Below are 19,507 nucleotides of genomic sequence, written 5' to 3' on the forward strand. Positions count from 1 at the left end.
AAAAAATATATAGTATATTAAAATCAAATGTGATAAAAACCCCATATATCTTCCTAAAGAATGTTAAATTCCTCTAACATGTTATATCAGTCATGGTTTACCTCAGTTCAGGTGCTATAGTTTGAGTATGACAAAGCTACTGCTCTAATCTGAAGAACTTTGTGATGAATTATAATAATATATGAAGTGATAAATAACAAGTCATGCTAAATCTGGATGAGGATAAATTTTGAGAAAACAGAGACTTAACACTCAAGCCAGCTGAGGAGGGTATTAAAATATTATGCAAGATAATTACATACAGATTCTCAACAAAATAAATATAATAAATAAAGGCACAAAGCACTGTGGAAAGTATTTGTGGCAGAGTGAATCTGGGTAAATGAATAACACTGTTAAAGCTGATTTTTAAAATAAAAAACAAAATGAAAAACATGTAAAATTTAAAGATAAATATTCTTAAGTGAAAAGAGTATATAGTATTAGAGTACGTAGTAATTTACTCAAGGTAAAATAGAAACTTGCAACAATTATTTGTGTAATGGACTAGAATATGAAAAGGAGATGATATTTTAAAATATGTTTTACTTAAACTATATTGACATACATTTGCATCATGCCTGTTTTCTAAAGAATGCTATTTACCTTTAGATATTGTTTATTATTTTACAAACGAGCATTTTATGATTTAAACATCAGATTGAAAGTTGACTAGTCACCTTGGTAATAACACACTGTATTATGTATTCTATAAATCATTAAAAAATTCTTACCTGACCTTTTTGGTTTAGTTGCCATCTAGTGGATTTGTTACTTAAAGATATGGACAAATTGATGTATTTACTACAATCATATCCTAATTACTAGGCTAGCCAATATATTTAGAATTGTGTTTATTTTATTTGCATCTTTGCTTATTTAAATATGTGACTATTTAGCAAGTGTGCTGTCATTATGTACTCAGTACCTGTTTGTTACATTATTGAAGATTAAATCTATTACTTCAAAGGTCCATCCATTAATTCTAAAAGGCATCACTAAATTTAGTTATAAAATTCACATTTTTATTAATAAAGTAAGAACTATAACTTCATTAAATCTTAATACTCCAACTGCACCAAAGAAATGTAGAAAAATAACCTAGTTTTGAAAAAGAGTCAGGATTTTTTTTTTTTTTTCATTTCAATTACAAGGAAAAAGATTAAGGGAGCTTTGACATTTATCTGGGTCTATGGTAATGGTTATAGATTTTAAACACATTTAAGGATTTATTACTATATTAGTCTATATTTTTCCCTCACCGAGTATTATGTAAGTCTATGAATTTTAATTTTTTAATCACTCCACTCGAAATGGGCAAATATTATCAACACATGACTTTGTTCCTCATGTCTTTTATAATTTCATGCAATAGTCAAAAGCAAAAGCTGCAAAGTAAAAAAATAAAATTAAAAGTTTTCTAATTGTCTTGACTGTAGTAAAACAAAACAAAATAAACAAAACTAATTTCTTAACAGCTAATATTTGTGCCACAAAGCTAAACAATTGAATTAGACTGAGTTAGATGATGTGTGTTTCAAGTTATTACTGTACCTAGAAGAACTGCAACTTACAAAAGGAATTTTTATGTTCATCCTTCCTTGATCAAGAGTTTTGGTTGGAGGGCTGTCTCTCTCTCTCTCTCTTTTTCTTTTTCTCCCTCCTTCCCTCCCTGCCTTTCTCCTTCTCTCTCTCCACATTAAATCCCCCAAACCTGTGAAACAGATTCATGAGGATGTGATGTACTGGTTAAAATGGCTTCTTTTTAAAATTTATGCTTGGTTGGGTTTGTTTTGTTTTACTAGGGAGCAGAAATTAAGGATCTGAATATTCTTATCTTGCCAGATATTAGGCTTTCATATTTGAATGGAGCCTAAATTTTTTTTTCCCATAGATGACTGAGTTGTTTATGAACTAGAATAGAATGGGAAGTTAAGGGTCTACTTTTGTTCTGACTTTTGACATCCAGTCCAATTGCCAAGTAAGACTCTTTGAGTCTTCTTTTCACCAACAGTGGAATAAAAACCACTTCAAAAACACAATGGCTGGGCTTCCCTGGTGGCGCAGTGGTTGAGAGTCTGCCTGCCGATGCAGGGGACACGGGTTCGTGCCCCGGTCCGGGAAGATCCCACATGCCGCGGAGCGGCTGGGCCCGTGAGCCATGGCCACTGAGCCTGCGCGTCCGGAGCCTGTGCTCCGCAACGGGAGGGGCCACAACAGTGAGAGGCCTGCGTACCGCAAAAAAAACCCAAAAAACAAAAAAAAAAAAACCACACTGGCTACATCCCTGTCATGTAGATCTTAAAGTGTTAACAGATAAAAGGAGAATAAGGAGAATTCCAATCTAAACTTTTCTCCTGGAACAATAAGAAAACAAAGAAACAAACAGGGCAGGGGAAGCCTCCCGAGTGCTCCCGTGAATTAAGCTGTTACACCTCTGGCTTTTCTTTCTTGGATATACAATGGTAGGGAATCCTAATTTAACTTCCACAACTTCATGCTACTACCACAATGCATAAGAGGTTTAGGACTGGAGTCAGAATTCAGGGAATAAGCTAGTAAATCCTGATCCAAATCTCTTTTCAAAATTACATTTAGAGATCACATGTCTGGAGTTCTCATTCTGCATTATCATAATATAGCTTTATGGTGTCATATATAATACATATTTACATGATTAAATTTCCCCACAATTTTCATAGCTGTTATGAGAATTTACTGAATATAAAACACTTTATGCAATATTTACAAAGAAATGTTTTTAATACTAAAGGAACTAATATAATGCCTAATAATTTTTATTGTTACTCATAAGGACCTGTTAAAAAAAAAACTCTTAAAATCTTGTGGTTGTATGAGTTTGACTATTTTATATTCTGCATATAAGTGAGATCATATAGAATTTGTATTTCTGTGTCTAGCTTATTTCATTTAACTTAATGCCTCCAGGTCCACCCATGCCATCACAAATGGCAGGATTTCCTTCTTTTTTTAAGATTGAGTAATATTACATTCTATCTATTGATCAATTGATATATATATCACACTTTCTTTATCCATTCATCTATTGATGGACATTTCAGTTGTTTGTGGGGAGGTCACGGTTAAATAGCACAAAACTTCAGTTGTACAAGGTAAGTTCAGAGATCTACTCTACAGCATAGTGCTTAAAACTAATAATACTGTATTGTATACTTAAAGTTTTCTAAGAGGGTAGATCTTATGTTAAGTATTCTAACTACACACACACACACACACACACAAATAATAATAATAAAGAAGGGTGGGAGGAAACTTTGGAAGGTGATAGATATGTTTATGGCCTCCATAGTGGTAATGGTTTCAATGGTGTATACTTATCTGCAAACTCATAGAGTTGTATACCTTAAATAAGTACAGCTTTTTATATGTCAATTGTACCTCAATGAAGTGGTTCAAAAACACATCCTTTGGTTGATTACGAATATTTATGCCTCCCTATAATGGTTACCTTGGAAGATCCCTTCCTAAACCAAATCTGGCTTTGGCCATGTAATTTGTTTTGGCCTTTTGGATAATGGGTCAATATCAAACATGACAAAGGAGCAGAGACTTGAAAAGTGCTTCCACATTGTTGCTCCTGGGATAGCCTAACACATATTGAGAGATATATGGCTCAGGCAGCCCCACTGCCTACACTGATAGCCAGTCACCCACAAAGCAGCACTTTCCAAATGACCAACATTTGACTGCAGATGTATGAGAAAACACATCCCAAACCAGCAGAAGGATCACTTAGCTGAGTTCAGGCCAAACTGATGACCCACAGAATTGTGAGCTAGATAAATGTTTGTTTTTTCTGCTACTAAAAGTTGATATGGTTTATTATGCAGAAAAAAAGCTAACTGATACAAATATTGGTACCAGAAACGAGGCACTGCTGTAATAAGAATGTAAAACACATGACACTGGCTTTGGGACCATGTAGCAAGCAGTAGCAACAAGGAAACTGTTCATGCGGTCCAGAAAAGCAGTGAGAAAACTGTTAGTAAAGGCTGAAAAAACTGGTGAGGAAATTGTTATTAGAGGCTAGAAAAATGGCAACTTGCGTGTGTCTGTAACAAACAGCTGGCAAAACTGTCACTTGTGGTATCTTGGAATCTCAAAAAAGTATCTAAAACTTTTGGGGTCTGCTTAGAAAGGATGTTTAAAACGTGTGTTAGATATTCCTAACCATATAAAATAAAGCATTATAACAAGTTAAGCTAAACAGGGAACAATTTAATGTGTAAGCAGAATTTAGAGGAAATACAGAGGGATAGGACTTGCTGTATTAGGAAATAAAACTGGCTTTCATTTCATTCTCCCTAGCTTATAAATGTTTTTCAAAGAAAATGCAGTCTGAGGAGAAGTCTTCAGGCAAGGATAAGATTGCAAAAACCACAAACTTCTGTTCAAACTTCTAAACTATTTAAGTCAGTGCCTAGTAGACACTATAACTTCAGCACTATTGACATTTGGGGCCAGATAATTCTTTATTGTGGGAGTGTCTTGTGCATTAAAAGATGTTGAAGAACATATCTAGCCTTTACGCACTAGATGACAGAACACCACCCTCACAACAACTGTAACAACCAAAAAATGTCTCTAGACATCTTCAAATGTCTCCCGACGAGCAGAAGCACTGAGAGTCATTAAGTCAGACAAAAGCGATTCTAAGGATCTTTATGACATTTTCCACAGATGCATGAAATGCCCAGAGTGGAGAGAGACCTATCTCAAACAGGACTGTTGTCGTTATCTTCTGCGGAACAGAGTGGGCCATAATCTGATGCACAGAAATTCCACAGATTTTTAAGAGAGTTGTATTAATAAGTGACCACACTAAATTAGACAAACATGGAATGAGGTTGCTCAAGTTGCCAAAAGACTTCTGGGCCTTTCTATGGACAAGTAGCAGGCTGAGAAAGCTACTACACTGCATGTACAGACCATTTTTCACATAAAAGTAAAAAATGCGTGAGTGGATCAATCCAAGAGTCCAGAGAGAAGAGCCAAGAACAATGGAAAATAATGGACTGGGGAGTCACTGGCCGGAAGCAGAACCAAGTCCTCGTAAAGGAACATTCCCTGCTCTCAGTGTAAGGGCCTGGGCAACAGGTCCCTCTCAAGACTTCAGAAAAGTTACACAGCAACACTGTGCCTCTTGTTTCCTCCCTTTCTGAAATGGAGAATCTTTTGTGACTATCGCATTCCTACCTCACTATCAAGTGCTGGATGTGAGGAGGACAGATGATTTGACTTGACTTTACAGGTTCCTGAATCAAGTATAACTATATCAAAGGATATCCATTAAATTTGATTGTAGATTTTGTGCTCTTGGGTTTTGAAGTTATCCAGTGAGATATTTAATGAGTTATCTGCGTAATGAGTCTTATTATCCAATTAGACTTCTGGGGATCCTGGTAAGAAATGAATGTGTTTTGCACTGTGAGGAAAGTGAAGCATTAAGGTCTCAGGACAGACTGTGGTAGATACTCTTTAAATATGGTTCTCCATTTATTCATGCCTTGCATATTCATGTCCTCTGGTTATCTCCTCTATCAGTGAATCTGTCTATCCACATGGCTTATTTTGGCAAATAGCATAATAGCAAATCTACTTGATATAAACAGATGATTGAAAAGCACTTGCTTATTGGAGCTTACCCTCTCCTGATGCTCTCTGATGTACATTTCCACATTGTGGAGATACCTGGGCTAGCCTACTGGATGAGGGACACATGTGACTACAGCCATTCTTATCTCAGCTGATGAATCAAGCCACAGAAGCAGAAGCAACTCAGAAGCCAAAGTAGCAACTAAACACAGAATCATGAATGAACTGAGCCAAGACCAGCCTAGCTGAGCTCAAGTGAAATTATTAACACATATACAAAATTCTGAGCAAAATAAGTGGTTGCTGAATTAAGCCAGTAAATTGTGAGGTAGTTCGTAATATAATCATCAAACAACTATTCCCTGAAAATGTGTTGCTAATTGCAATTCATGTTAAAAATACTGTAAGAATGTTAGATTTCCATACCACCCGAATTTCCTTTTTACTGTGCTTGCACAAAGCCTACCCATAGTAGGTCCTTAATCCATATTTATGAAGAAAAATTAATTGTAAGCAGGCTTTAATTGGTTTAGATAGTGGCATCATGTTTTCGGCTACCAAATTGTTTTCTTTGATGACTTGGAAAAATATTTCAGCTTTAGATCTGTCCTCTTTTAATTTCACATGATTCAATCTCTCCCCTTCCTTTCATCCAATTCTAAAGGAGGCTTTGTGGTTAAAGCAAGCTTCTAGTAAAGCCTGTCAAAATTCTCACAAACTAAGATCAATATGATGATTTATAAACAGTTGCTATTTTCCCTTAAAAATTACTCTAAATGATGAGGATGGCCTTTATTAATAAGGTTATAGAGACAGAGCTCATTTGCATAACCAGATGAAAAGGGGGCTAGAGAGGGCAGCTCTCCATTCTCATGTGTGAGGAAAACAGGAAATAGCAATATGCTCAATAGGTTATGTGCATGGTCTAATCACAGGGCTCTGTATGTCACTTTATTAATTAACATATAAACAGCTGCTATTTAAATCTCTGTCTTTGAATGAATCACTATAAGACACATCAACCAGATATTCCCATTAATGAGATGGCATTGCAAATATAGTAGAAAATGGGTATCTCTATTAGTGTACTTGGAAATTGGAGGAAATGGTGAAGAGTGTGGCAGATGTCTTCATCAGACAAAGAACTGTTTGACAGGCACCCAGATCCACTGACCCGAACACCCCTGGGGAATGGGAAATGAGCCAGAACACGTGGGGGATAGAGCTGTCTATGTATTACCTATTATGAAAAGATTTTCTTATTGCTTTTTCATAGTTTTATGGGGTTCACTTTCACAACAGATCCCAGGCAGTGTCATTTCATTTGAAGACAGGGCTGCATCTGACAGAATGGGAAAGAAGTTATTCATGGTCCCTATTATCTTACAAAATATTTAAAACAAAATCACTGCTACCTCTTACTGAAAAACAGCTTGTTAGACAATGTTCTGTCCTATTAAATATCAAGTCATAGAATTGCATGGGATATATATTTATAATATATATATATAAAATGCAAGCATACTCCAAAGAACTTAGAATAATTTAATTTTTAGCCAAGAAAATTATTATTGTTTTTCCAGGCCAACAACAAAAATGTAATATCCAGCAAAATGTTTGTACTGAAAAGTAAAGAGAAACAAATGACGGCATGTCCCTACCTGAATAAAATTAAAATAATTCAGTTAAAAATTATTTCTCCAGGTACATTATTTTTATAGCTATTTTGACTTAAAATATTAAATTGTATGTAGCTTTATCACATAAATTAAATCTATGATTTCATATATTGAGATCCTTTATAATCTTTCACAAATAATCCTTTCTGATACTATATATCATTTTATAATAGAACAATAATTTATTTCATAGTAGTAGTTGCATATGGATGTCTCCTATATATGAGGGCACTACGTAGCTTAGATTTTCTTAAATAGCTCTCTTTTCAAATAACATTTCTCTACAACCTTCAATGGATTATTAAGCCTAGTATTCATCTATACTGCTTAATTTGCTTACAGATGAACCTATTTGCAGGGAAGGAATAGAGACACAGATGTAGGGAACAGACGTGTGGACATGATGGAGGGAGGTAGGATGAATTGGGAGATTGGGATTGACATATATACACTACAAGTGTAAAATAGATAGCTAATGGGAACCTGCTGTAGAGCACAGGGAGCTCAGCTCCATGCTCTGGGGTGAGCTAGATAGGTGGGATTGGGGTGGGGTATGTAAGAGGGAGGTCCAAGAGGGAGGGGATTAACGTATACATATAGCTGATTCACTTCATTGTACAGGAGAAACTAACACAACATTGTAAAGCAATTATAACCCAATTAAAAAAAAAACCTTACCATTAGAGAATGAAGTATTTTTTAACAATTAGAAAGTGATACACTGAAGTCTTCCTTATAATTACATCAGTTTTTGCAGGTCTTTTTAGAACCATTAATCCCACAGTGGCTAACTGAGTGTAATGAAGTGGCTGTAGGGTTAATTAATATTTTTTGGATTATACGATGTTCACATATCTGTACTTTTGGGGTACTTTTTTTTAATCATGATATCTTATTTTAAAAAATGACAGTGAGGGACTTTGCTGGTTGTCTGGCAGTTAAGACTCTGCGCGTCCCCTCCAGAGGCACACCTAGATCTGGGGTTGGGTAACTAAGATCCTGCATGCTGAGGGGTGAGGCCAAAAAAATAAAAATAATTTTAAAAAAGGACAATGAGAGGGCTTCCCTGGTGGCACAGTGGCTGGGAGTCCGCCTGCCGATGCAGGGGACACGGGTTCGTGCCTCGGTCCAGGAAGATCCCACATGCCGCAGAGCGGCCAGGCCCGTGAGCCATGGCTGCAGAGCCTGCGCGTCCAGAGCCTGTGCTCTGCAATGGGAGAGGCCACAATGGTGAGGGCCCACGTACCGAAAAGAAAAGAAAAAGGACAATGAGAGAAGAGAGTGTGGCGGGGAGATGGCGAATATCTCCCAGAGATCTCCATCTCAACACCAAGACCCAGCTCCACTCAAGGACCAGAAAGCTACAGTGCTGCACACCCTATGCCAAACAACTAGCAAGACAGGAACACAATCCCATCCATTATCACAGAGTCTGCCTAAAACCATACTAAGGCCACAGACACACCAAAACACACCACCAGACATGGACCTGCCCACCAGAAAGACAAGTTCCAGCCTCATCCACCAGACACAGGCACTAGTCCCCTCCACCAGGAAGCCTACACAACCCACTGAACCAACCTTAGCCACTGGGAACAGACACCAAAAACAACGGGAACTATGAATCTGCAGCCTGTGAAAAGGAGAACCCAAACACAGTAAGTTAAGCAAAATGAGAAGACAGAGAAACACACAGCAGATGAAGGAGCAGGGCAAAAACCCCCAGACCTAACAAATGAAGAGGAAATAGGCAGTCTACCTGAAAAAAAAATCAGAATACTGCTAGTAAAGATGGTCCAAAATCTTGGAAATAGAATGGAGAACATACAAGAAACGTTTAAAAAGGACCTAGAAAAACTAAAGAGCAAACAAACAGTGATGAACAACACAATAAATGAAATTAAAAATTCTCTAGAAGGGATCAATAGCAAAATAACTGAAGCAGAAGAATGAATAAGTGACCTGGAAGATAAAATAGTGGAAATAACTACTGCAGAGCAGAACAAAGAAAAAAGAATGAAAAGAATTGAGGATGTTTCAGAGACCTCTGGGACAACATTAAACACACCAACATTCGAATTATAGGGGTCCCAGAAGAAGATGAGAAAAAGAAAGGGACTGAGAAAATATTTGAAGAGATTATAGCTGAACACTTCCCTGAGATGGGAAAGGAAATAGTTAATCAAGTCCAGGAAGCACAGAGAGTCCCATACAGAATAAATCCAAGGAGAAATACGCCAAGACACATATTAATCAAACTGTCAAAAATTAAATACAAAGAAAAAATATTAAAAGAACCAAGGGAAAAACAACAAATAACACACAAGGGAATCCCCATACTTTGCAAGCCAGAAGGGAGAGGCAGGTGATATTTAAAGTGATGAAGGAGAACCTACAACCAAGACTACTCTACCCAGCAAGGATCTCATTCAGATTTGACGGAGAAATTAAAACCTTTACAGACAAGCAAAAGCTAAGAGAATTCAGCACCACCAAACCAGATTTACAACAAATGCTAAAGGAACTTCTCTAGGCAGGAAACACAAGAGAAGGAAAAGACCTACAATAACAAACCCAAAACAATTAAGAAAATGTGAATAGGAACATACATATCGATAATTACCTTAAATGTAAACGGATTAAATGCTCCAACCAAAAGACACAGACTGGATGAAAGGATACAAAAACAAGACCCATATATATGCTGTCTACAAGAGACCCACCTCAGACCTAGGGACACATACAGACTGAAAGTGAGTGGATGGAAAAAGATATTCCCTGCAAATGGAAATCAAAAGAAAGCTGGAGTAGCAATTCTCATATCAGATAAAATAGACTTTTAAAAAAGACTATTACAAGAGAGAAAGGACACTACATAATGATCAAGGGATCAATCCAAGAAGAAGATATAACAATTGTAAATATTTATGCACCCAACATAGGAGCACCTCAATACATAAGGCAAATGCTAACAGCCATAAAAGGGGAAATCGACAGTAACACAATCATAGTAGGGGACTTTAACACTTCACTTTCACCAATGGACAGATCATCCAAAATGAAAATAAATAAGGAACACAAGATTTAAATGATACATTAAGCCAGATGGACTTAATTGATATTTATAGGACATTCCATCCAAAAACAACAGAATACACATTCTTCTCAAGAGCTCATGGAACATTCTCCAGGATAGATTATATCTTGGGTCATGAATCAAGCCTTCATAAATTTAAGAAAATTGAAATCGTATCAAGTATCTGTTCTGACCACAAAGCTATGAGACTAGATATCAATTACAGGAAAATATATCTGTAAAAAATACAAACACATGGAGGCTAAACAATACACTACTTAATAACCAAGAGATCACTGAAGAAATCAAAGAGGAAACCAAAAAATACCTAGAAACAAATGATAATGAAAACACAATGACCCAAAACCTACGGGATACAGCAAAAGCAGTTCTAAGAGGGAAGTTTATAGCAATACAATCCTACCTTAAGACAACTCAAATAAACAACCTCACCTTACACCTAAAGCAATTAGAGAAAGAAGAACAAAAAACGCCCAAAGTTAGCAGAAGGAAAGAAATCATAAAGATCAGATCAGAAATAAATGAAAAAGAAATGAAGGAAACGACAGCAAAGATCAATAAAACTAAAAGCTGGTTCTTTGAGAAGGTAAACAAAATTGATAAACCATTATCCAGACTCATCAAGAAAAAAAAGGGAGAAGACTGAAATCAATAGAATTAGAAATGAAAAAGGGGAAGTAACAACTGACACTGCAGAAATACAAAGTATCATGAGAGATTACTACAAGCAACTATATGCCAATAAAATGGACAACCTGGAAGAAATGGACAAATTCTTAGAAATGCACAACTTTCCAAGACTGAATCATAAAGGAATAGAAAATATGAACAGACCAATCAAAAGCACTGAAATTGAAACTCTGATTAAAAATCTTCTAACGTACAACAGCCCAGGATCAGATGGCTTCACAGGCGAATTCTATCAAACATTTAGAGAAGAGATAACACCTATCCTTCTCAAACTCTTCCAAAACATAGCAGAGGGAGGAACACTCCCAAACGCATTCTACGAGCCCACCATCATGCTGATACCAAAACCAGACAAAGATGTAACAAAGAAAGAAAACTACAGGCCAATATCACTGATGAATATAGATGCAAAAATCCTCAACAAACTACTAGCAAACAGAATCCATAGATCAAGAAATATAGCATGTTCTTGGATTGGAAGAATCAACATTGTGAAAATGACTCTACTACCCAAAGCAATCTACAGAGTCAATGCAATCCCTATCAGACTACCACTGGCAATTTTCACAGAACGAGAACAAAAAATTTCACAATTTGTATGGAAACACAAAAGACCCCTAATAGCCAAAGCAATCTTGAGAAAGAAAAATGGAGCTGGAGGAATCAGGCTCCCTGACTTCACACTATACTATAAAGCTACAGTAATCAGGACAGTATGGTACTGGCACAAAATCAGAAATATAGATCAATGGAACAGGATAGAAAGCCCAGAGATAAACCCACACACACATGGTCACCGTATCTTTGATAAAGGAGGCAAGAATATATAGTGGAGAAAAGACAGCCTCTTCAATAAGTGGTGCTGGGAAAACTGGACAGCTACATGTAAACGAATGAAATTAGAACACTCTCTAACACCACACACAAAAATAAACTCAAAATGGACTAAAGACCTAAATATAAGGCCAGACACTATCAAACTCTTAGAGGCAAACATAGGCAGAACACTCTATGAATTAAAACACAGCAAGGTCCTTTTTGACCCACCTCCTAGAGAAATGGAAATAAAAACAAAAATAAACAAATGGGACCTAATGAAACTGAAAAGCTTTTGCACAGCAAAGGAAACCATAAACAAGATGAGAAGACCTCAGAATGGGAGAAAACATTTGCAAATGAAGCAACTGACAAAGGAATAATCTCCAAAATTTACAAGCAGCTCAATATCAAAAAATAAACAACCCAACCCAAAAATGGGTGGAAGACCTAGACATTTCTCCAAAGAAGATATACAGATTGCCAACAAACACATGAAAGAATGCTCAACATCATTAATCAATAGAGAAATGCAAATCAAAACTACAATGAGATATCACCTCACACCAGTCAGAATGGCCATCTTCATAAAATCTACAAAGAATAAATGCTGGAGAGGGTATGGAGAAAAGGGTACCCTCTTGCACTGTTAATGGGAATATAAATTCATACAGCCACTATGGAGAACAGTATGGAGGTTCCTTAAAAAACTAAAAATAGAACTACCATACAACGCAGCCATCCCACTACTGGGCATATATCCTGAGAAAACTCTAATTCAAAAAGAGTCATGTACCAAAATGTTCATTGCAGCTCTATTTACAATAGACAGGACATGGAAGCAACGTAAGTGTCCCATCTACAGATGAATGGATAAAGAAGGTGTGGCACATATATACAATGGAATATTATTCAGCCATAAAAAGAAATGAAATTGAGTTATGTGTAGTGAGGTGTATGGACCTAGAGTCTGTCATACAGAGTGAAGTAAGTCAGAAAGAGAAAAACAAATACCGTATGCTAACACATATATATGGAATCTAAAAAAAAAGAAAAAAATGGTCATGAAGAGCTTAGACCTACTAGAGAATGGACTTGAGGATACGGGGAGGGGGAAGGGTAAGTTGGGTCTAAGTGAGAGAGTGGCATGGACATATATACACTACCAAATGTAAAATAGATAGGTAGTGGGAAGCAGCCACATAGCACAGGGAAATCAGCTCAGTGCTTTGTGACCACCTAGAGGGATGGGATAGGGACAGTTGGAGGGAGGGAGAAGCAAGAGGGGAGAGATATGGGGACATATGTATATGTATAAGTGATTCACTTTGTTATAAAGCAGAAACTAACACACCATTGTAAAGCAATTATACTCCAATAAAGATGTTTAAAAAAAAAAAGGACAATGAGAATATCCTTTATTACCATCAAAATTTGATTCAGATTTCAATGACAATGTTTCACCAACATTTCAATTAACAATAAACTCACATCATTTTATTGCATCAAGCTATTTTTCAGTGTCAGTGCCCAATTTTGTACATGAGATTAAATGACACATATTAATTTAAAAAAGGCTTCCAAATATCTATTCCATTAGTACATGTAGGTCCAATTTTTAACCTGTTGGTTGTAGATTTGGATTTGATTACATTTAACATTGTTTCTGACCTAGATATTCTGATTCTAGGTACATAAGTTTAAAAAATATTATTATATATCAAGAATATGATAATTTTAAAAATATACTGATATAAGCATTTTAAATTTCATTTAAGACAATTTTCTATATTTTATATATAATGGCTTCTCCTGTAATATTCTCTGTCCTTGCAACAATGTTTAGCTCTATATCTGTCTTTTGTTGTTGTTTTTTTTTTGGCCGCAGCCTGTGGCTTGTGGGATCTTAGCTCGCCCACCAGGGATCAAACCCTGGCCCATGTCAGTGGAAGCACCATGTCCTAACCTCTGGACTGCCAGGGAAGTCCCTCGACCTTTGTCAAGTAACTATTTCTTCTCTTTTCTTTCAAAAACACCTAAGAGGTGGAAAGGGGGAGAAGGATATATTGGGAGATTGGGATTGATATATACACACTACTATATATAAAATAGATAACTAATAAGAACCTACTGTATAGCACAGGGAACTCTACTCAATACTCTGTAATGACCAAATGTGAAAAGAATCTAAAAAAGAATGGATATATGTATAACTGATTCACTTTGCTGTACAGTAGAAACTAACACAACATTGTAAATCAACTATAGCTCCAATAAAAATTAATTAAATAACAAAAACACGGGGCTTCCCTGGTGGCACAGTGGTTGAGAGTCCGCCTGCCGATGCAGGGGACACGGGTTCGTGCCCCAGTCCGGGAAAATCCCACGTGCCGCGGAGTGGCTGGGCCCATGAGCCATGACCGCTGCGCCTGCGCGTCCGGAGCCTGTGCTCCGCAACGCGAGAGGCCACAACAGTGAGAGGCCCGCGTACCGCAAAACAAAAACAAAAACATGTAAGATCCTTCATATGCCCCAGTAACTCTATATTTAAATATTTGCATAGATATGTTTAGCTACAAGCATTAAATGTGTATTTGTTTGTTCTCTATTTCCTATGTCATGAATCTAAATAAGTAGAAAGAAAAAGAAAAGCTTAGAGTAGATTTCTATCATCCCATGAGTAAGTACTGAAGCACCATCATTTTCCTTTCGCTGGTTGAATCAAGACATTACAGCAATATTTTGGATGTGTCATGTATCAGTTTAAATGCCTACATCAATTAAATTATGTATTAACAGCTTGCTCTCAAGACATATATGAGGCAAATGCTATCACTGTCTACACCTTATAGATAAGGAAACATGCAGAAAACAGTTGTATGACTTTCTGAAGACTTTGCTCTTCAGCCTGTGCTCTGAACCACTGCCCCGTAATGTTAACTTCAGGGTATCCATCCAGCAACAATAGTTTCCTGAAACTGCATTTCCCAGAATTTGTTAATTTACTGCGCTGGACTTAATTATTGAAAATATTTGTTGTTGCAAATTTCTCATTTCTCACTGTTGTTTCCTTTACATGAGAACAATAAATTATATTTCAAATCTGACCCACTGTGAATTATTTCACCTAAATTAAATGCTGTTTGGATAACTTCACAGTAGTACTTTAAATAATATACTACTAGCTACCAGTTTATGTGTTGAGTATAAAAAATTTAGCTGGAGTAAAACAGTCCCAACAAAGTCTCTCCATTTTAATTGCACAATATATTTTTATTAATGTTATACTGCCTATATGTCAGAAGTCTCTTATATATAAAAAAGTAAAAACAAATCAACAGATTCTACTGTATTTTACACCAGGACTCATAATCCAGTGAATTGAGATAAAGGAATGTTGTTCCCAGAAAATTCAGTCTTTCTTTAGATTCACTCATTCATGTTTTATCCTACAAGTTTACCTACCTAGACTTAAATAAATTTGAACACTGAATCTTCACGTGGAGGTGAATCTTTGATTCCCTTTTCCTGACTTGATGAATACATGTAATCAACTGTTAGGAATTCCTATGGGATAGATAACTAACTGCAAGCTTACTCTTTTTAGTTTCTGTGTATTTACACGTACTCTTGGCTTTCTTTAATTCTTCCTTTCACATTTTTTCCACCTTCTGCTTTCTCCAAGAACATGTCAAAAACATTTCTACACATACCCTCAGCTCCCCAGAAAGTAGGTACAGCACAAATCATTAAAGTTTTTAAAAAGGCGATCTGGAGAGAAAACCATGAGAACATGCTCCTTTTAATGAGTCCAGTTACCTTATCTGTTTATTACTTTGTTATAGTGTTTTCATTAGTTGTATAATACTCTGACAGATTCAAAATTGAACACATTGGAGGAAGTTTAACATGAAATGAAAGGTCTTTGGTGTGTATATGCAACTGTACATCTGCACAAAACAAGTGACAAACCCTAGGCAGAAAAATCTAATGTAGCCTACGAGTTATGTTTCTAAAATCATGGAGCTTAGTTTTGAGTCTTGTACTGAAGTGTGTCATGATTTACAGTTCACTGTTGTCTCTAGCACTGCTATGTAAATACTCCATGAAATATTCTATTGAGTATTAGCATTTTGAGATGCAGAGGAAATTATTTATATGCGTTCTGTTTGGTAAACACTTTTGTCAGTAAATATGAAGACATGAAGAACTCATATGTTTTATTTATAGTTGGGAAATCTTGCTTGGGAATTTACTATAAGCTGAGGCTTTGTCTGCTGAGATTCTATTAAGTCTTCATTGCAGTAGAAGCAAATTATTTTTCTTTAAAAAATATCTCGGGATTAGCATCATTAGAAAATGCTGCATGTTTGCAATCAGAGTTTGTTCTAAGGCATCATTCACAAAATCTTCAGTAAATTTTAAGAAACTAACCATTTCCCATGGGCCAAAAATACATTTTCTTTCTTCACTCAGCTACAGGAAATAAAAAAGAAAACCTTCTTAAGTGAGATTGGGAGAGGGTGAAAAGTATCATTGCAAATAAACATCAACACCACGCTTGGATTATTTAATTTTCAACATAATTTTTAAAATATTTATATGTAAAGTATAGAAACAGATGCTTTCTAATTTCTCCAGTGTCTTTAATCTCTTGAGCACATTATGTTTCTCAATTAACACCAATTTTAAGTAATTACATTTAGTCATGACCTTAGGGCAAATAAGATGAAGAAAGATGGCCTGTTCTGTTTAATAAACATTTTTCAAATATTTCCTCTACTCCAAGCAACAAACCTAGTGCCATAAATACAAAAATGAAATACTATGTAGTACCTACCATTGTAGTACTTTTAATTTAGCAGGGAAGAAAAAAAAGATGTGTACCTCATAATATAAGGTATTCAGAAGGAATTGGTATGACATATTAACAGTGATATTGCAGACAGTAAGGAAGATTACTATTAAATAAGAGAATTAGAAATTGCTTCACAAATTAATAACGCTAATATCCAGAAACTTCTAACATACGCCTAACTTAAACTGTTTAAGGCAAAGATAATTCTATCCATGATATCAGAGTAAACATACGTCAGCTTTTTTCCTAATTCAGTGTATTATTTTAATACATATTCTAGATTCTTTTCCTGATTCTAAGGATCTGTGGGAATAACAAAGAAGAAAATATGTTCTACATATGCTTTAGATTTTATAGTAATTTAAATTTATATTTAAATTTGTCATCACCTTTATAATTTGGAAATTGACACATTGTTTTAAAAGTGCTGAGTCCAAATTTTTAGTCCAAATTTTTTCTATGTTGTAATTATAATTCCCTACATTAATTCCCTCTTGTAACCAGATAATACTCTGAAGCATTATATATGCACTTAACAAGAAAGAAAAGTATGCCTTTAAATCTCAATCTTTGAAGATACTAAAGAATAGCCCATTTCTCCATCCCTTCTTCTATATTGGTTCATAGAAGACCATTTAACAGACACCTATATAGGGAGATGCCCCTGATCACTTGACATGACCATTAGCCTTCAAGATAGACCTGAAACCTGAGGGAATCATTGGTTGGCTTGTTAGTTTGTTTTCTGAAAATGACATGCTCACCCACCGCTATGTAAAAAGAACCTCTTGCTGTCTTCGTCCTGCCAGTCTGTGAACAAAAAAATCACATTCTTGTTCTTTCTTTAAAACAAACAAACATTAAACTAAAATCAATTTAAACAGACAAAAAACAACAAATAAGCCCCTCTCTCATTTCTGGGTTTATTGTCGTTTGTTTTTGCCCAAGTTAACTTTCTTGGACTAATAAGTCATGGATTGAAAACAGTTTATGAACTTATTAACTATTATACTCATGGCTCTTATCAAAAAAATCAAATCTTGATATCTTTATTAGGAAGAGTTGCAGATAAAGATCTCTCAAAAGTAAGGTCTCAATGGAACATGGCTTATCTCTTTTTTTATGAAGGCTCTAAAGACAGAATATTTGAAATTCCAAACTGCTTTGATGGTTGAATCAGTGATGTGGAAATCCCTGCACATAAGAACCATTTCAGAATCATGACTGAAAACTACTATTGATTCACTTGTGTGGGAAACTTGAGCAAAGTGCCTACAATCTTTCAATGTCTTCTGTAAGAATTATGAGTTATATATAACCCAAAATCTCAAGGAAGCTTGACACACCATCCATGTTTGTGCTTAGAATTTACTTATTTATGTTCTTATTTATGATTTGGTGAACAATAGAGGTGTTTGAAAGATGGCATTCCAGTGGTTGGGATGTTGAGTATTCCACTAGGAAGTAATAATGGAATGAGGAATAAAGATAAATATAAGCAATCCCAGACACATTGCCATGCTTGGGTGATTTATGCAGTAGTTTTGTTACCAATTCTATTTTGTTCCTACATAAAAAACCCTTCTAAACCTCTGGGTATTTACATTTTTCTTGTAAGATCATAAAGGCAATAAACATGCTTATAATGGTTTCTAGACTTGGTGTTAAAAGCTGTGATTTAGGAAACAATCAATATTTAAATGGGGAAAATTAGAAAGTAAAATAACTTGTCACATAAATTATTTTTATGATGTATTACTGTAGCTATGTTATGCATAGGCATGCTCTCATTTAAAATTGGGCTGCTTGAATATTGTTTATGCCTTGACAATATGTATGTGCTTTTTTTTTTTTTTGCTATAAAAAGATCCTAAATGCTTTTTGCATATTCTATAAGCACATCCTACAGAGTTTTTAGTAAAAAAAGCACTGACTTAAAGGTTAGAAGAGTTATTACAAATTTGTAACTGTGCCCCACTCTGAGCTCCTCTGCATCCATGGCCTCTATGTACTTAATTTGTTAGGACAAATAACATGGAAGGGCAAATGACTGCCTATCCTAGACTAATTCAGGGGCACAATACTGCAATACTGACACATGCTTAATGTTACTGCTATTGATTAATGGTATAGCTCACAGTTTTTTGACATAATATTTCCAGTAACTCTTTTTCTTATCATGGTATATTTCGCTACTTCTTCCATGTAACAGAATTTGTGAGTCTATCCCCAGTTAAAATTCCAGTAGCATTGTTTCATGTTTCCTACATGGGCAATTACTGGATCCAAAACATTACAGCTAAGTCTGGCCTTACCTATGTGTTCTAATCAAAAATGGTCATTTGAAAAATTAGGGAAAAAACAAAAAAAAGTAGCTTCCTTGACAGAACGATTTTAGATGTAGTGATTATAGGTATGTTTAAATCGAGGTTGGACTATTTACAGAATGTCTCTACTTTTGGTGAGAACTGTTAAGATAGAGTGGTGTGAGGTATTGGTATTCTGAGATTATCAAATAGTTTAGAGATTAAAGTAGAGATGGCCTGTTGAGATCAAACATTCTATATTCCTCAGTTGGCCAAGTTTCACAGATGGCTTAAACTGTTCTCTGCCATTTTTTCCCTCTGCCTTTCTCTCTGTCCTGAATATGCAAATTCAAGGTGTGGATGCTGAGTCTTAAAAATTATACAG

The sequence above is a fragment of the Leucopleurus acutus genome (genome assembly GCF_964270905.1).
Source record: "Leucopleurus acutus genome assembly, chromosome: 3".
Classification (NCBI taxonomy): Eukaryota; Metazoa; Chordata; class Mammalia; order Artiodactyla; family Delphinidae; genus Leucopleurus; species Leucopleurus acutus.